Source organism: Myotis nattereri (genome assembly GCF_964212035.1).
Source record: "Myotis nattereri genome assembly, chromosome: 16".
Taxonomy (NCBI): domain Eukaryota; kingdom Metazoa; phylum Chordata; class Mammalia; order Chiroptera; family Vespertilionidae; genus Myotis; species Myotis nattereri.
Window position 1 is genome coordinate 45,826,688 of NC_138091.1, and position 16,259 is coordinate 45,842,946.

At 45.7% G+C, this 16,259-nt stretch overlaps 1 protein-coding gene across 1 annotated transcript in view; it reads left to right on the forward strand.

Moving 5' to 3' along the window:
- The first annotated feature begins 6,323 nt into the window (after positions 1–6,323).
- ZNF652 (zinc finger protein 652) overlaps positions 6,324–16,259 on the forward strand; it is a 31,271-nt gene continuing 21,335 nt past the window's right edge. The window contains exon 1 of the mRNA XM_081109703.1: positions 6,324–6,384. The gene's annotated coding sequence lies outside the window, so the exon portion shown is untranslated. The remainder of the gene's footprint in view (positions 6,385–16,259) is intronic.

Consider the following 16,259-nt stretch of genomic DNA (forward strand, 5'->3'; position numbering starts at 1 on the left):
ACTGCAGATAAGGTCTCATTATGGTTAATTGTTATTATTATTGTTGTGATTGTTCTCAGCCCAGCTCCTATGAAAGGCTGCCACAGCTCCGCTAAAGACCTCAGGTCAGGGGTTTAATTAATACCTCCACTGAATGCCAGAGGCCCCAGGCACCATGTTGCCGCCCCCACATCCGCGTCCTATCTCCCCTGAGCCTCGCCCACAGGGTCCTTTCCACCCTGGAATCTGCCCAGTTTCTACCTGAGTGACTCCATCATGCTTCACTCCTGCCAACAGCTCCCCCTCCCAGCCCAGACCCCTGCTCAGCACCTTTCTCCTCCCTTCGCTGCCCCTCGCCCACAATCTCACCTCCCTCCTTTGATCTTGCCTTCTCTTTCCTGCAGTTTCCTAGCCCCCGCAACACATCTTAGGGTGGTGGCCAAACAGTTCTCAGAAGCCAAGCCTTTGGGGGGGTCATGAAAACTAAGAGAGGGTTCCCTGCACCCCACCTTTCTCCCTTTCAGTCCCCGCTTCCCAGGTCTCCCACCCACCTTGGTGAACTTGGGGATTGTTCCTTAGGTGGTGAGGCCGGTTGGGTGGGTTGGCTGGTTTAGGGTGACGAAGTCTGGCATTAACTCACAGCCCCGTGCAACTGCCTTCTTTAATTAATTCACACCAATTTTTACAAAACCACCTCTTCCATTGGACCTCAGTACCTGCCTCTGGGGCATATGTCACCTCAATTACAGACAACAATTAAGCGTGCTGCTGTAAAGAATCGGTGAGCCTCTTTAAAGTCTCAAACACAATTCGGGCCTGACTACCTTAGAGCAGTCTGGTGCAGACAGAGCCTGAGGCAGGATCTACCCCCTCACACACCCCCACACCCCCAGGAATTGGTCTGCAGCGGTACACTTAGAGAGGATGCTCTGCTAGGCCCCTGCCCTCAGCTGCCCACACCCTAACCCAGGGTTTTTCTGTCTTTGCTTCGATACCCAGAAAGCTAAGCTGTTGCAGGGGTGGTGGTGGCCTCACTTCACTAGTACCAATGTCCCTCAGATTCCAAAGCCCACCTCCCCACTGTCCTCACTGGCCATCTTGCATGAATAAAGATGAATCCAGGCCCTGGAACAATAAGACAGGAACTGAGTTGATCTTTCTTTCTATCAGTAAAGATGGTATATGCAGGGTTACCTGATGGTTTCGCAGTGGTTTGAATTAGGAAAATGGTTGAAGATGTTTCTTTTCTTTTTTTTTTAAATCCTCACTCTAGGGTATTTTTTTCCATTGATTTTTGGAGAGAGTAGAAGGGAGGGAGGAGGGGAAGAGAGAGATGGAAGAGAGAGAGGAGTGGGGACAGAGAAAAAAGAAACATCAATGTGAGAGAGACACATCAACTGGTAGCCCTAGCCCTAACCCTAACCCTGACCTGGGGTGGGGAACCTGCAACCTGGAGACCCAGGGTTTAGTTCTGGTCATGTGACCCTTCAAATCCAGACCTCATCTGTTGAAAAAAAAAATAGCGGGAACAACATTTTTCTGCCCTTCCTACTTCCTGTGGAGGGAAGGATTAAATGGGGTAATGCAAAAGGAAGATTTGTAGAAATTGTCATATAAATATGGTTTTTAAAAAATTATCAAATGCATTTTGAGGAACATTTGAGATCTCATTCCCCAGCACATGTTGTCAGTTTGGCTCAAATAAACTCATAAAAATTTTCTCTAAAAGAAAAAAAAAAGCATTTTGATGATAAGTTCACCAGAGTAATCAAAATCCAAACTCTGGGATGCGTCAAACGGAGAAGCTGATATAAAGAAACGGTAGCTGTGAACCCCATGACAGCCCCGGCCATGCATGTTGCAGTTAAAACAAGCTTGAGGCCCAGGCGACACTGGCTGTCCCAGTGGCCTCGCTCATGTCTATCCCCAGAGCGGAACAGCTGCGTCACACAGCCGGCCTTTTAGTGCATCCCTCCTTTTTCTTCTAGGGCATTCTGGCATTTAACTTTTCACTAGAGTTCAAGTAGGGGTGGTGGGCAGTGAGGGGCACAGGGTGAGGTGAGGTGAGAGGGACACATCGGATGGTAGCCCTAACCCTAACCCTGACCCTGACCCTGACCTGGGGTGGGGAACCTGCAACCTGAAGACCCAGGTTTTATAGTTCTGGTCATGTGACCCTCAAATCTAGACCTCATCTGTTCAAAACAAACAGTGGGAACAACACAGAAGCCCAGGGCCCATACCCCTCTAATCTGCATGCACAGGAGCGCATGCGTGCGCGTATGCATCCAGCCCCATGACAGAAAAGCCAAACGCCCAGCTTGCGGCGCTGTCTCTCCGCACTGTCCCTCAGAGCTCTGGGAAAAGGTGAATGAGAAGGGGGAGTCCAGGCCGGCTTTCTCCATTGTGTAAAAGGAGCAGTTCCCTGTGAGAAGGGCTCAGCGAGGAGAATCGAGTAGTAATTCTTAGGAAAGGAATGGAATTACAAGGTATTAATGAACACGGTCAGCTTTCTAGAGTAGAACCCTAGGTACCCAATCTGGAAGACTCTAAGAACCATGCAATCCCCTCTTTTCACAAAGCTAAAAAGCAAAGTGATTGAGCAGAGGTCACAACACTCAAGTATGCGAGCCTGGGAGACCATGGCCAGGGCTCTGGTCTGGCTCCAAGTCTGGGTGCGGTAGGATGGGGCCATGTGGTTAATGCGTGGGCAGGCTCGCACTGGCCCCTCCATAAGTACAGGCGGTAAGAACTATAACTGACTAGCGGAACATCCCTGGAAACTTGAGGAGCAAAGAAATACAGTGAACAGGGGACTTGTACCAAGCCATCCAGTTCATGTCACAGAAACCAGATAGCTCTGTTGCTCTTCATTTTATTTTTACATATATTTTTAGTGATTTCAGAGAGGAAGGGAGAGTGAGAGAGAGATGGAAACATCAATGATGAGAGAGAATCATTGATCGGCTGCCTCCTGCACACCCCACACTGCGGATCGAGCCCGAAATCCAGACATGTGCCCTGACCAGGAATCGAACTGTGACCTCCTGGTTCATAGGTTGACGCTCAACCACTGAGCCACACTGGCCAGGCAGCTCTGTTACGCTTTAAATGAAATCTCTGAAGGTTTTCAGGACTGTCAACGTGTACAGAACTTTTTCCTAAAACTTTTTAATAAAAAAAAAAATGGGTTCTGCTGGTTTCTGACCACTGCCTTCATGAGAATGTTAGTGGAGAATTCTACCCATGGCCAGAAAACCAGCTGACAGAAGTTTGATCTCCCAACAGTGCCAGGGGTGGGTGCTAACTGTTGTCTGCCATGACTGCTAAGCTGCAGTGCCAGCGCTGAAGAAGGGAGGCACTGAAATTAGTAGTCTGACTAAGAGCAAATGCCCTCTTCTTGTGACATGTCAAGTGATGACACTGGTTGGCAGCCCCCTTCTCTTGGTAGGTGTGTGAAGGGGAGGAGTTAAGAGAGAGCAAAGGAAACAGAATCTCCTTGCTATCCCTGAGGCCCAAGGTCTTCCAAAGCACCAATCACCAAGGGTTCAGATACACGGAGGCAAGTCCCAGGGTCCTAGAGAGAGAAAGAAGGGGGAGGCGGGCATTGGATAAGGGAGATGCGGCTGTTGAACGGAATATTAGAATTACTCTCCACCAAATGCCAAGGCTGCCTGTTTTTACTCCACAGGAATACGTAGCCGTTTTTTCAGAACGGGCCTGTTAAACCCTCTGAAAGAACAGAAAGTGATGAACCTGGGTCTTGTTCTGGCTCCACTGTGTACTGGGCTGGGTGGCTTCGGCTGCGCTATTAAACATTCCTTGGCTTGAATATCCTTCATTGGGAACAATACCTGCCCTGCCTGCCTCACAGGGTTTCTGGAAGATCGGATGAGATAATGAACCCAACCTCCCTGAAAAAACACCATAAAGCGCTCCTCACACCGAAGGGAAGAATATTACTGTTCTAATTACCAGGAGCCCGTCAGAGCGTTGGCCTGTGGGTGGAGAGTTCTAGAGAATGGAAGGTCACCTTGTTTCTTTAGCCGTCACTCTGCACCCCATCTCTTCCAGGCAGGACAGCCCTGACAGGGAGAGGGTGGGGAAGGGATCAAGTGTCCCAGAAGGCAAAGCGAGATGTTCTGGGCTCACCAGCCCCCACACATGCCAAGTCCTTTCTTGCATTGGATCTAAGTCTTTCCTTTTACTTCTTCAAGCTTATTTCTCCCTGTCCTACCCACAGATTTCTCTGCCTGCTGAGACAGGACATCGTTGTTAGTGTTTATCCACTATTGAAGAACATGACCCAAAGTTGCCAAATTACCATTCCCGGGGGCTCCAGTCAAAGTGTAACAAACACCAAGTATCTGCTTTTGGAAGGGACCTTGAAGGACCCCTTTATTTATAAAGCGTCAATGTCTTCCCTATCCTTGTCCCAGATTCAGGAGATATATATATATATTTCTATATGATGCTATTTTGGGGAGAAGTGGCTGCATCTGTATTAAAGCTGTGTGGCGATGTCAGCCTTAGTGCAAGAAAATTTATTAAGTGTGCTTTTAATAACAGGAGGCCCAGCCAGAACGGCTGAGTCGGTTGAGTGTTGTCCTGTGCACTGAAAGGCTGCCGGTTCAATTCCCGGTCAGGGCGCATGCCTGGGTTGCAGGTTCCATCCCTGGTTGGGGCGTGTATGGAAGGCAACTGATCAATGTTTCTCTCTCCCTCGCACTTCTCCCTCCAAAATAAAAAAATATATATTTTAAAAATAATAGGAGAATTACGTAATTAGGATAAGATTTGAAAAACATCAAGCCCCAGCCGTTTTGGCTCAGTGGATAGAGCATTGGCCTGAGGACTGAAGGGTCCCGGGTTCCATTCCGGTCAAGGGCACATGCCTGGGTTTCGGGCTCGATCCCCAGTAGGGGGCGTGCAGGAGGCAGCCAATCAATGATTTTCATCATTGATGTTTCTCTCTCTCTCCCCCTCTTCCTTCTTCTCTGAAATCAATAAAAATAAATAAAAAGTATTTTAAAAAGAAAAACATCAAGGAAGTTTGGATTATGGTGAGAAAAGGTCAAGATCCTTCAAGTTGCTGTCTCAGGGCTTCTCTGCCCTTGCCTCCTTCATTTCCCTTCTCTGTACTCCAAGCACCTTCCATTACGGATACCCTCTCTTGGCTCTCAACTGGGATAAGTGCTAACTTGTTAGCTAATAGTAGCATTAATTATATTAATGATTAATAGCTAATTAGTCATAATGCTGTAATGCTTACAATGGAGGCTTCCTTTCTTGCAGCAGCTCTATGTCTCAAGCCCACACACATCCCCTTCCCTATTCCTGGCCATGGAACGGGCGAGCGCCGCTCTCAAACTGTTTTTCACACCATTCTGGCAATCTCTAAATGTCTCCACTTTTCACTGGTTTTTCTCACTCATCTGGCCAGTGATCACACTGCGTATTAGCTTGCCTCCTTTATGTCTGTCTTCTGTCACTCACATCGCCCTTCCTGTCACAAGGAGGCCACGGTCAAGATTTTTTCCTTTTTTTTCACTTTATCTCATAAGCCAAAGGCTCTTCTACTTCTAAGTCTCATTTGGGCCCACTTTTCAACTTTGGCCCCCGCTTTCCTCACTTCGCCTCCGCCTAATCCTCACCCGCCCCCTGTCCTGTCTCGTGCGGTCCCGCACCCCCCGCCCCCAGCTCCCGCCCCCTCGGCGTCTGGGCTTCCTTTCCGCAGCCACGCCCCCAGCCCCCGGGAGGGCGCTGCGCACGCGCAGTGCGCGCCTTTACCTGGGCGCCCGGGAGTGGGCGGAGTGGGCGCGGGCGGGGGTGGAGCGGGAGCCGGCGGTTATCTGGTCGGCGGAGCGCTCACGCGGTGGCGGGAGGGAGAAAAGGTGCACTCGGGCCGGCCCCAGGGCTGCGCATGCGCGCCGCCGCGCCCAGCGGCCGGGATGCCAGGGGGCCGGGCGGAGGGAGGTGTCGGGATCCCTGTTGGGCGGGGGGTGGGGGGGGGCCGGCGAGGGACGGGGCCGCGGGCGCGCGCGCGCTCTCGCAGCCGCGCTCCCCTCCTCCCCGCCCCCCGCTCCGCACACACATCCACACGCGCACACCCCCTCCCCTGCCTCCCTCCCCGCGCGCCGCCCGCCCCGCCGGCCCCGCTCGCCCTCGCGCGCTCGGAAGGGAGTCGCGAGACGTCGGAGCGGCGGCCACGTAGCGCTGCGGCGGCGGCGGCGGCGGCGGCCGAGGCCGGGTTTGCGGAGCGGCCCTGAGGACGGACGTTGGGCAGGGGGGAGGGGCCGGCCCGGCCGGCGGTTGTTACTCGAGCACCGCGGCTACAGGGCCCCGCCGCAGGATGGACCGCCGAGGCGGCGGTCGGGGCGGCGGAGGCGGAGGCGGCCGGCCCGGGTGAGTAGGGACCCCAGCCCCCCCCTCCACGCACACGCCGCCGACGCGGCTGCGCCCCGTGCAGCCGTCCGCCTGGCCGGCCGGGGCTCCGGGCGCCGGGGTAACCCTTCGCCGAGGCAGCTGCGTGCACTAGGCCGGAGCAGCCCCCATCCGGCTGGGAGGCCCCGGGCGCTGTGCTCCTCTGGCCCCGCGCTTGGGCCGGGGGCGCCCGCCTCAGCTCCCGGATCCGGGCTGGGCTTCAGTTGTGCAGAGTCCGCTGGCCCCGAGGCTGAGGGGGCTGGGTCTGCACGGGTTCGCGGGCCGAGGGGAGGTTTGCATCCGTCCCCGACGAACGTGCTGCCCTGCAGCTGGCGGCTTGCACCCGCTGCCTCCCCCGCCCAGCGGTGGCGCCCAGACCTCCCACCCCCGGAGTATTGTGCCGCCCGAGATCAAATGCATCTCGTGTGCAGCCTCCCCACACTCACCCCGGGGGGCAATGCCGACCTTTCTCCACCCCCCCCCCTCCGCCTCCCCTCCAACCCAGCTCTGCTGAAGACTCCTAGATGGGAGACACTGGAGGCAGTGACACCCCTGTTCCCTGGGCGCATAACGTGTTCATTGTCGAAGGATGTCTCCCGAAGAAAAGCTAACCGCCCCTTGCCTCACCCTCCAAGTCTGCCTTCACAATTTAAGATCCCATATGCTCTTCTTTGAAGAGGGCCAATCTCTGATCACATCTAGTTCCTCCCTCCCCCACCACACACACACACACACACTTCCTGATTGCTGAGCAGCCACTGTCATCGCGATCCATTGTCAGGAATGGCTTGTCCCAATCACAGGAATGTGCTTTTGCCTTGGGAGAAGGGTGCTTGCCACACCATGTTCTCGGGATGTGCCTCCCTGAGCCTGTCTTTGATTGTCCTCCTGCTCAAGCAGCGTTATTACAGTGTTTCCCTTCTGTGCGTCTCCAGGGGACCCTCAGTAATAGCCTGAGTGATGCTTTTGCCCGGTTATTTAGACACCTATGGTGTAAGGGAAATTTCTTCTTCTTTGGCTGTCATGTTTAACATCTATCCTCAAGGAGTAGTAAATAAATAAGGCAATATTTTGGGAAGATGGTGTGCCCCCCCCCCCCCAAAAGATGGTCAGGCCGGTATTGTTCTGGAAATGGCCACAAGCACACACATGCTTTGTTGACAACATGTGTGTGCCTAGGGAGTGCAGAGCTGCTGTGGCTCGCGTGTGTGTGTGTGTGTGTGTGTGTGCGTGTGCAGAATGCAGGTGATGTTCCCATGTGAAGCTGAGTGGAGAGTGGCGAGCTGCCCTGTGATCCTGGGAGCCGGCAGGCAAAGCTTGGTTGTTGGCATCAGGACTGCGCACATGTGTTTAGCTAGAGCCCGGGGTTCTCAACCTGTGGGTCTTGACCCCTTTGGCGGTCGAACGACCCTTTCACAGGGGTCACCTAAGACCGTCCTGCATATCAGATATTTACATGACGATTCATAACAGTAGCAACATTACAGTGATGAAGTAGCAACGAAAATAATTTTATGGTTGGGTCACAACATGAGGAACTGTATTTAAAGGGCCAGAAGGTGGATAACCACTGGTAGACGCTGCCGCTGGTATAATTTTGTTTACAGTGTTCACTGCTGAGTTTCAGTGTATCTGGAAATGCCTACTTCGGGGGTTCTTAACCTTTCTTTGAGGTCACTGAAGCCTTTTTGGGTGCTCTTGGTGAAATAGACATGGTTTTGTGTGTAATTACAGTCATCTTGAAGCTGGTTTTGGGACCTCAGGATAAGATCTATAGTATGAAAAAGTGAAAGGAACTTAAGTTTTGCGTGGGGTGGGGGGATTTGTTTTTGTTTTTCTTAAGGCTTGACATTACTTTGCTCCTAAGCAATAAGCAACAAAGCAGATTGTACATGTATTCTTCCTTGTGTTTTGTTATTTTTATTGCTGTGAGTTAGATATTTGTAAGGTATCATTTCCCTGTCTTCCTATAAAAAGCATGTATGTGAGAGTTTCACAAAGTTAAAACAGGAGTCAGAATAATTTGTCTACATTTGACCACTTGGTAATGTATGTTCCTTGCGCTGTATTCTAATTTCAGCCTCAAAGTCAGTGGTCTGTTTCATGATGCCCGTCCAGAACCTTTATTTGTTGGTTGAGGTTGACCTGATCTCTTACAAGACTTTATCGTTCCCCTAGTAGAGCACCTGCTCCATGAGGAAGATTTTTTTCAACTTTATTAAATATTATTGCATATCTTTATTCCAGGTGACAAGTTGCCATCAAAAGCATCCATTTTTAAATTTTGTTATAATGGAAGGATTTTAATTGTAGTTAGGGAGTTTAGGCTCCATGTTTTAAAATCTAGAACCGAGGATGAACATTGCACCAGCCTGTCAATAAGCAGGGGGCAGCCGTCAGCTAGTCTTTAAATCATTCTGCATTTTGATCATATTTCATTCCAGCTTTGGAAAGTGTCGTGATGGACATTAAAGAAGCACAGTCTCCAGCTCTCCAGGAGCTTCCAATTCTGACAATATTTTCCACTTAAAGAATCCTTTGAGACCTTAAATTTTTTTTGCATTTTGGGGGTTTGAGAGGCTAGGGCAGTGGTCGGCAAACTCATTAGTCAACAGAGCCAAATATCAACAGCACAACGATTGAAATTTCTTTTGAGAGCCAAATTTTTTAAACTAGATAGGTAGGTACATTGTTATTAACTTAATTAGGGTGCTCCTAAGGCTTAGGAAGAGCCACACTCAAGGGGCCAAAGAGCCGCATGTGGCTCGCGAGCCGCAGTTTGCCGACCACGGGACTAGGGAATTCATTGTCTTAACAGCTTTGGGGAAGGCAAGGGAGCCTTGGAATCTTGCATAGAACCTGTTCCACATAGCTGAAGAGTAGCATTTATTCCAATAAATTATGTAGTGTACCCTAAGAAGTTTGGAAGAATGCTGAGATTGCAAATATCACATTTTTTATTGTCTAATAAACATGCTTGAAGTGGTTTATATTACAGGTTATGTTTTTTGTTCGTGTCATGCCTGAAATTTTACTGTCGGAAATTATTTGCCTGTCCTGAACCCAAACCATTTCAAAGTTGCAAATATTAGTATGTCACTTTGCTTTGTCAGCATAGTATAGTGACAGATCATTAAGATCTTGGGACAGGGTGCTTCCCTTGGTTTTTAATATTGCAGAACCTCTTCTGACCAGTCGCTTACCTAGTTAAACACCCACATACCACAGAGCAGCTGATCATATAGCACATGCGGCTGTGAGAACAGCACGCTCTCTGCCAGATTCAGGGCTTGGAAGCTGGAAAACAATTGCATGGCAGTGAAACACCAGGAGTAGTGGTGCCAGCAGCTCCCTCGTTAATGCAAACAGCCCGCTGTAGTTTCTTCAACACTCTTCTTCGACACCCTTCCCGTAGGAGGTTTCAGATCAGCAGCCCCTACTCAAGGGAGACAGAACCTACTTTCTGCAACTGTGGCCTCAAGATCTGATGCGTGACGCCCAGAGCTGTTTCCATTTCTGCTCTCAGTATGGGAAGCCACCTTGTAGTGTGGTAAGAAAATACTTTTCAAGTCTGTAGAGAAAAAGTTGATTAGTAATGCTCCTGATGTGATTTTGTCCTTGCTTGTCTGAAGCCTATTGAAGTGAATTGTAAAAACAAACTGTTTTTAAAAAAGCCCTTTTCTAAAGGGTTTTAGATAATTTGACCAAAAATACTCTCGAGTTTCATTTCCCTTGTTCTAAAAAGTCAGTTGAGAGACAGCCAACAGCACAGTTTACAAGGCCTGTGGATTCTCTTGCATTTTGAACCGTAGCCTTTGGAGCTAGTTATCCTCAAGGAGGTGACTGCATTTCCTTGCTGGGAACTCTTGGGTCTTGTGCTTCGGTTTGAGGTGTGATATTTTCTCAGCTGTTTGCCCTCGTGTCCAGCAGTTAGCACGTGAATCTACTTTGATAGAGGTGCCCTGGTTCTGCAGTGAGTGACTCCAGCAGCTAGACTCTAGCTAGGGGAGCAGGGAGCTGCTGCTTTGGAGCCAGGCAGAACTGGGTTTGAGTCCCGGCTCCACCACTTACTGGCTTCATGGCCTTGGGCAAGTCACCCTGACCTCGCTGGTCTCAGTTTCCTCATCAGCAGATTGGAATTTGCTGTGAGGGTTGGAGATAATACATGAAACCTCTAGCACAGTTCCTAGCACTAGTATTGAGGGAGTATTAAGGACTCAGTAAATGGTAAGGCACCGTTGATGTGGAGTGTAACTACAGATTGTTTTGGCTTCCAAGATGTAGAAGTCTGGTGCTGCAATCTGCATACTTTCATTTGTGCAGATTTGGGATGAAAAATTGCAAATATTTGTCTTGGAGCATACCTCAGTCTTGCAGGTGCAGCGTGCTTATTGGAACTTTGATACGTTGCTGTATGGCTGGCTGAACTTGGTAGACAATAAAACTTGGCTCCTAGTTCTAGCGTTCCCCACAGGCTGTGCTTGTTTTAAGCCTATTCAAGCTTATACGGTAAAAGGGGTGTTTTAAGACATTAGTGTATCTCAATGAGTTCTGTGTCCACAGTTGAATCATGTGCAAAGCCTTGTGTAAATTTTCATGGTAAATGAAAGCCACAGAGTGCTTGCTAGAATCAGTGACGACATCAGATGCTTGTTTCAGTTAATCTGTTTATTTATATAGCAGGTATCTTTGATTTTTACAAACATTTAGGAACATTTTCTCTTAAAGATTCCTCTTGCTCTCCCGAGGTTCAGTTATAAACTGTTATTAGAGCTAGCTAGAGGTTTGAGTGCCTGCGGCATTTTTGCTTTGGTGGGAGAAGGAAACAAAGGTAAGGTCCCTTTACCTATCAGATTTGACCAGCTCTCCACTTCAGGCCTATTCCTACAGGTTGTGTGTAGTTCCCAGCCTTGTTTTTAACCAAAAAGGGAGTTTTATGGTAAACTATGACTTTTTTAAAAACAATTTAAGAGATTGATTACTTTGAAAAATAGATTCAAGGGCATGATTAGAGTTTTATTCAGTGCATAGAGCTTTTAAAATAGGATTTCTTAGTCTGTCACTTTTTCAGGATATTATTGTGATAAGTCTGTGAGCCCACGAGTTACCTAGAGACTTTTCACATAAGGTAGACACATCAGGATTACCTCAAGGGAATCTGCTAATCTTTATTTTCATTTATTTTTGAGCCAGCTCTAGGGGCTTGCCCATCAGTGGAATCAGTCACTGGTATTGGATTGCTGATAAAGACAGATTGGTAAACAATGATCTTAGCCTCGCTCACCTTGATTTTGCAGGACACTTGAAAAAACTTAATCTTGGCCAGAATGTTTAATAATAGCACTTCTGCTATGTGAACCCAGACTGACTAAACAAATACAATTTAGATGATTGAGTTATGTATCTTTTTCTCAATTATAATACCTTTTTTTTTTTTAGTTAATCCTACCTGAAAATATTTTTCCATTGATTTTTAGAGAGTGTAGAAGTGAGGAGGAGAGACACAAAGAACTATCGATGTAAGAGAGACACATCAATTGGTGTCTCCCTCACGCATCTGACCAGGACCTGGGATTGAGCCTGCAATTGAGGTACATGCCCTTGACTGGACTCGAACCCCGGACCCTTCAGTCTGTGGGTGGACGCGCTATCCACTGAGCCAAAGCAGCTAGGGCTATACTATATTTTTTAAGTAAACTTTTTCTTGGGAAGGAGGGGTGCTAGTTTTTTAACTATTGTTTTTTCTGGTTTACCTAGAGTAAAATGGCCTAGTAGATAACTAGATGCTTCTGTCAGTTTCTAGATAAACCAGTCAGTGTGTGGTGAGAAGGGATTGTTGGAAGAGAACAAATAGGAATGATGCAAAGAATGACTGTAGCTGAATTTTTTGGTCTTTACTATGCATTGTGGCATCAGAGGGTTATGACTCTTACCTGGATTTCACAGAGTATCCGTTTGTCTTTAATGCTAGGGAAGAATATAGTCTTCATTATATTTATACTTTTCAGCTTTAAATATTTTATTCCATTTGGGGGATTCAATGGGACATAACTTCTAATTAATCAATGGGACATAGCTTCTTAAGTCACTCTGTTACTTATAAAATGAGATTTATAACTAGACCCTTATGAATTGTTTTCACCCTTTTGAATGTGTCATTTTAATATATCTAGAGTAATATCAGTGGCCTGTGAACATTGAAACACATAGTAAAGTGTGTTTGTTTGAGGAGGTGGCAAATAGAGTGTTGGTGATCTCAATTATATGGACAAATCTGTATTCTTTTCAGTTCCTCTTAAGACTGTAACCCCGATGCCCAGGGACTTTCCTGTGTTCGTGTACTATTAGAGAGCCTTACAATTTTCTCTTCCTTCCTTCTTTCCTTCCTTCCCTCCTTCCTTCCTTTTTTTTCTTTTCTTCCTTCCTTTGTTCCTTCCTTCCTTTGCATGTAAAATCAGTTAAATTAACTCAGCAAAAGTTTAGAAAAAACTAAATGCCCATCAGTGTAGAATTGGTTAAATAAATTAGGGTAATGAATATAGAACAGGTTTTATATAGCTGCAAAAAGAATGAAGAAACTATATATTGCTGTGGAAATCTTTAAGCTGTATTGTTAATGAAGATAACAAGGCACATAACAGTGCATAGAATGTGTTACTGATTGTAAAAAAGTTGGGTGGGGATTTCCCTACATATTACAGAATAACTCTAAGAAACAAATAATCTGTTTATCAGAAACTTGTATTGGTTGTCAGTTGGAAGAGTGAACTAGATGACTGCGGCAACTGTGTTGGAGGGAGATGCTTCGCTGTATTTTTTTTTTAAGTAAAATTTTAATTAAAGTAGACAGTAACATAGAAAAGTAGGGAATTCATAGGTATACACAGAAGAATCATAGACTCTTCTGTATAGTCAGCAGATTACATAGGTTATTTATAGAACCAGAAGCAGCTTCTCCTGTCCCTCCCAGTGACTGCTCTCCCAAAGGTTGCCCCTATTCTGAGTTCTATCATCATAGGTTAGTTTTGCTTGTTTTTGTTGTTTTTGAGCTTCTTATAAGTGGAATACAATATGGACTCATTTGTACTATGTACTGAAGGAAGGAAATGAGAATAGCCTACCCATATTGTATATAACAATAGTTTATTCTCATGTAATACTCCATTATATGCTAGCTATAATAATAAAAGGGTAATATGCTAATTAGACCAGACATCCTTCTGGATGAAGGGGAGAAGGGGGGGGTGGGGAGCGCCGAGCCCCTTGCACGAATTTCATGCATCGGGCCTCTAGTATATTATCATTTATTTGTTCATACTACCATTGATGAACATTCAGGTTGTTTCTGGTTTTGGCTAGCATGAGTAATGATGCTCAATTTACTACATGTTCTTCAGTTCTTAAGACTTTTGATTCATGTGAATGTATACCTATTAAATATATATGTATATATTTTTAATCCTCACCTGAGGATATTTTTTCCATTGATTTTTTGAGAGTGGAAGTGAGGGGGAGAGACAGAGAGAGAAACATCGATGTGAAAGAGATACATCGATTCGTTTCCTCCTACATGCCCCCAGCTGGTACGTGTCCTTGACCGGGACTCAAACCCAGGACCCTTCAGCCCACAGGCCAATGCTCTATCCACTGAGTCAAACCAGCTAGGGCTATTTTTTTTTTAAGTGCCCCCTCCCTAGCCAAGTAGCTCAGTCAGTTGGAGCGTCTTCCTCTACACCAAAAAGTTGTCTGTTCAATTCCTGGTCAGGACACATACTTAGGTTGTGGTTCAGTCTCTGTCCAGGCATGTGTGGGAGGCAGCCAATCAATGTTTCTCTCTCACATCTATGTTTCTCTCTCTCTCTCCCTCCCTCCCACTCTCTAAACATCAGTTAACATGTCCTCAGATGAAGATTTTAAAAAAATAAAAGTGTCCCCTAATTGATCCATAGGAAAATTGTAATGTCCTATTTAAAATTAAATATTAAGATACTTAGAGGGGCAGAATAATTTCAAGCCATTTCTTTTTACATTCTCAAAGACCTGGCTTGTATTTTCACAGTATTAAGAGAGTTCCCAAGCTAAACTTGGGAGAAAACTCTGTATTCTTTTATCCTTAAAGGAGTTAAGTATGATGGAAAAATGTCTTAAAAATAATTACAGCTCTTGCAGGATTTGTTTTTGTAACTGCTAAATATTTATTTTACTATCTCATTTCATAATATTGAAGTCACAATCCTTTGTGAATTGCTAATTATTAAAAATATTTTTACTTAATGTAATTTTAATAACTGCCAAATATTTAAACTCTTTGGAAACCCAGGGTTTTAAACAAATAGCAACATGAAAAACTTAAGTATAGGTAACCTAGTTTTGAATATTTAGAAATTAGGTAGACCTATCAATGAGTCGGTGGTGGCATATAATTATATGTACACTGCACTTTAATAACTGCTGAGGCCTCATCATTTCTATTAAAGACTGCATTTGATCAGATTTTTTGCTTTAATTGCAGTAATGCCATTTCCCCTTCTTTTTGCCCAAACATGGGAATAATAATTAAAGTATAAACATGTAAAGCCGTGGTTCTCATCCAAAGCCAGTTTTGCCTCCAGGGGACAGTTGACAATGTTTGGACACATCTTTGTCACGAGTGGGACCAGGCGTGTGCTATTGGTATCTAGTGGGTAGAGACCAGTTATGTTGTTAAATATTCTAGCAAAGAATTCTCTGGTCTAAAATGTCAACTGTGCTGAGGTTGAGGGTTGAGAAACCCTTCTGTGAAGCAGCTAATTAAACTGGTGCTGTTAGGCAGGTAGGATTTGAGCACTTCGTTAGACTTAGCTTATGAAACTCACATTTAGTTTATCTAGTCTAGAGAAGAAAATAAGCTAGATAATTTTCTAAGTAATAATAGAGTTTTAAATATGAAGACTGATCTTAATATAAGTTTTAGTGGACAAGTCATCTTTTTCTTAATAGGCTATTTATAGCTTCTTAGTGGGTAAAGCCAGATTATCTTAGAATATAGCTGTTATCTAAAAGGTTATTCACGCCGAAACCGGTTTGGCTCAGTGGATAGAGCGTCGGCCTGCGGACTGAAAGGTCCCAGGTTCGATTCCGGTCAGGGGAATGTACCTGGGTTGCGGGCACATCCCCAGTAGGAGATGTGCAGGAGGCAGCTGATCGATGATTCTCTCTCATTGATGTTTCTAACTCTCTCTCTCCCTTCCTCTCTGTAAAAAATCAATAAAATATATTTTTTAAAAAAATAAAATAAAATAAAAATAAAAGGTTATTCACAAAGAGAAAAAGAATAATCTTTATATATACTAAACAGCAAAAACTTTTAGAAGTATAGTTTTTTTCAAAAGCAGATACATTTTTACTTTTATAGCTGTTTGACATAAAATATTTTTGAAGTTCACATCATATGGTAACCTTAAAAACACTTGATATTGCTAAGTGCGAAGATGTTTAACTTAAATTTGGAAAATACATACATAGTAGAAAAAGATCTAATTTCAAATGGCAAGTTCTTCCTGTTTCGTTCAGGTAAAGAATATATATACATTTCTGCATCTATTCTAACTTGTCTGGTATTATCACAAAATCCAAAAGATAGTCTGTTCTGCCTTCCAGTCTCTCCTCAACCTTTTCGTCACCTCAAATTGAAAGTTAGGTTTTTTCTTTTCTTTAAAGATGATTTATGTCTTTTGGGCCAGGTGGTACACTGAGTGCTGAGAGACGTCCACAAGCACCAGCTGTTGCAGGCTTGGACAGTTCCAGATCTAGAACCGTTTCATAATTATATATCGAGTCCATATGCAATAACTCGATTTACAGCTACAGTTTGTCCT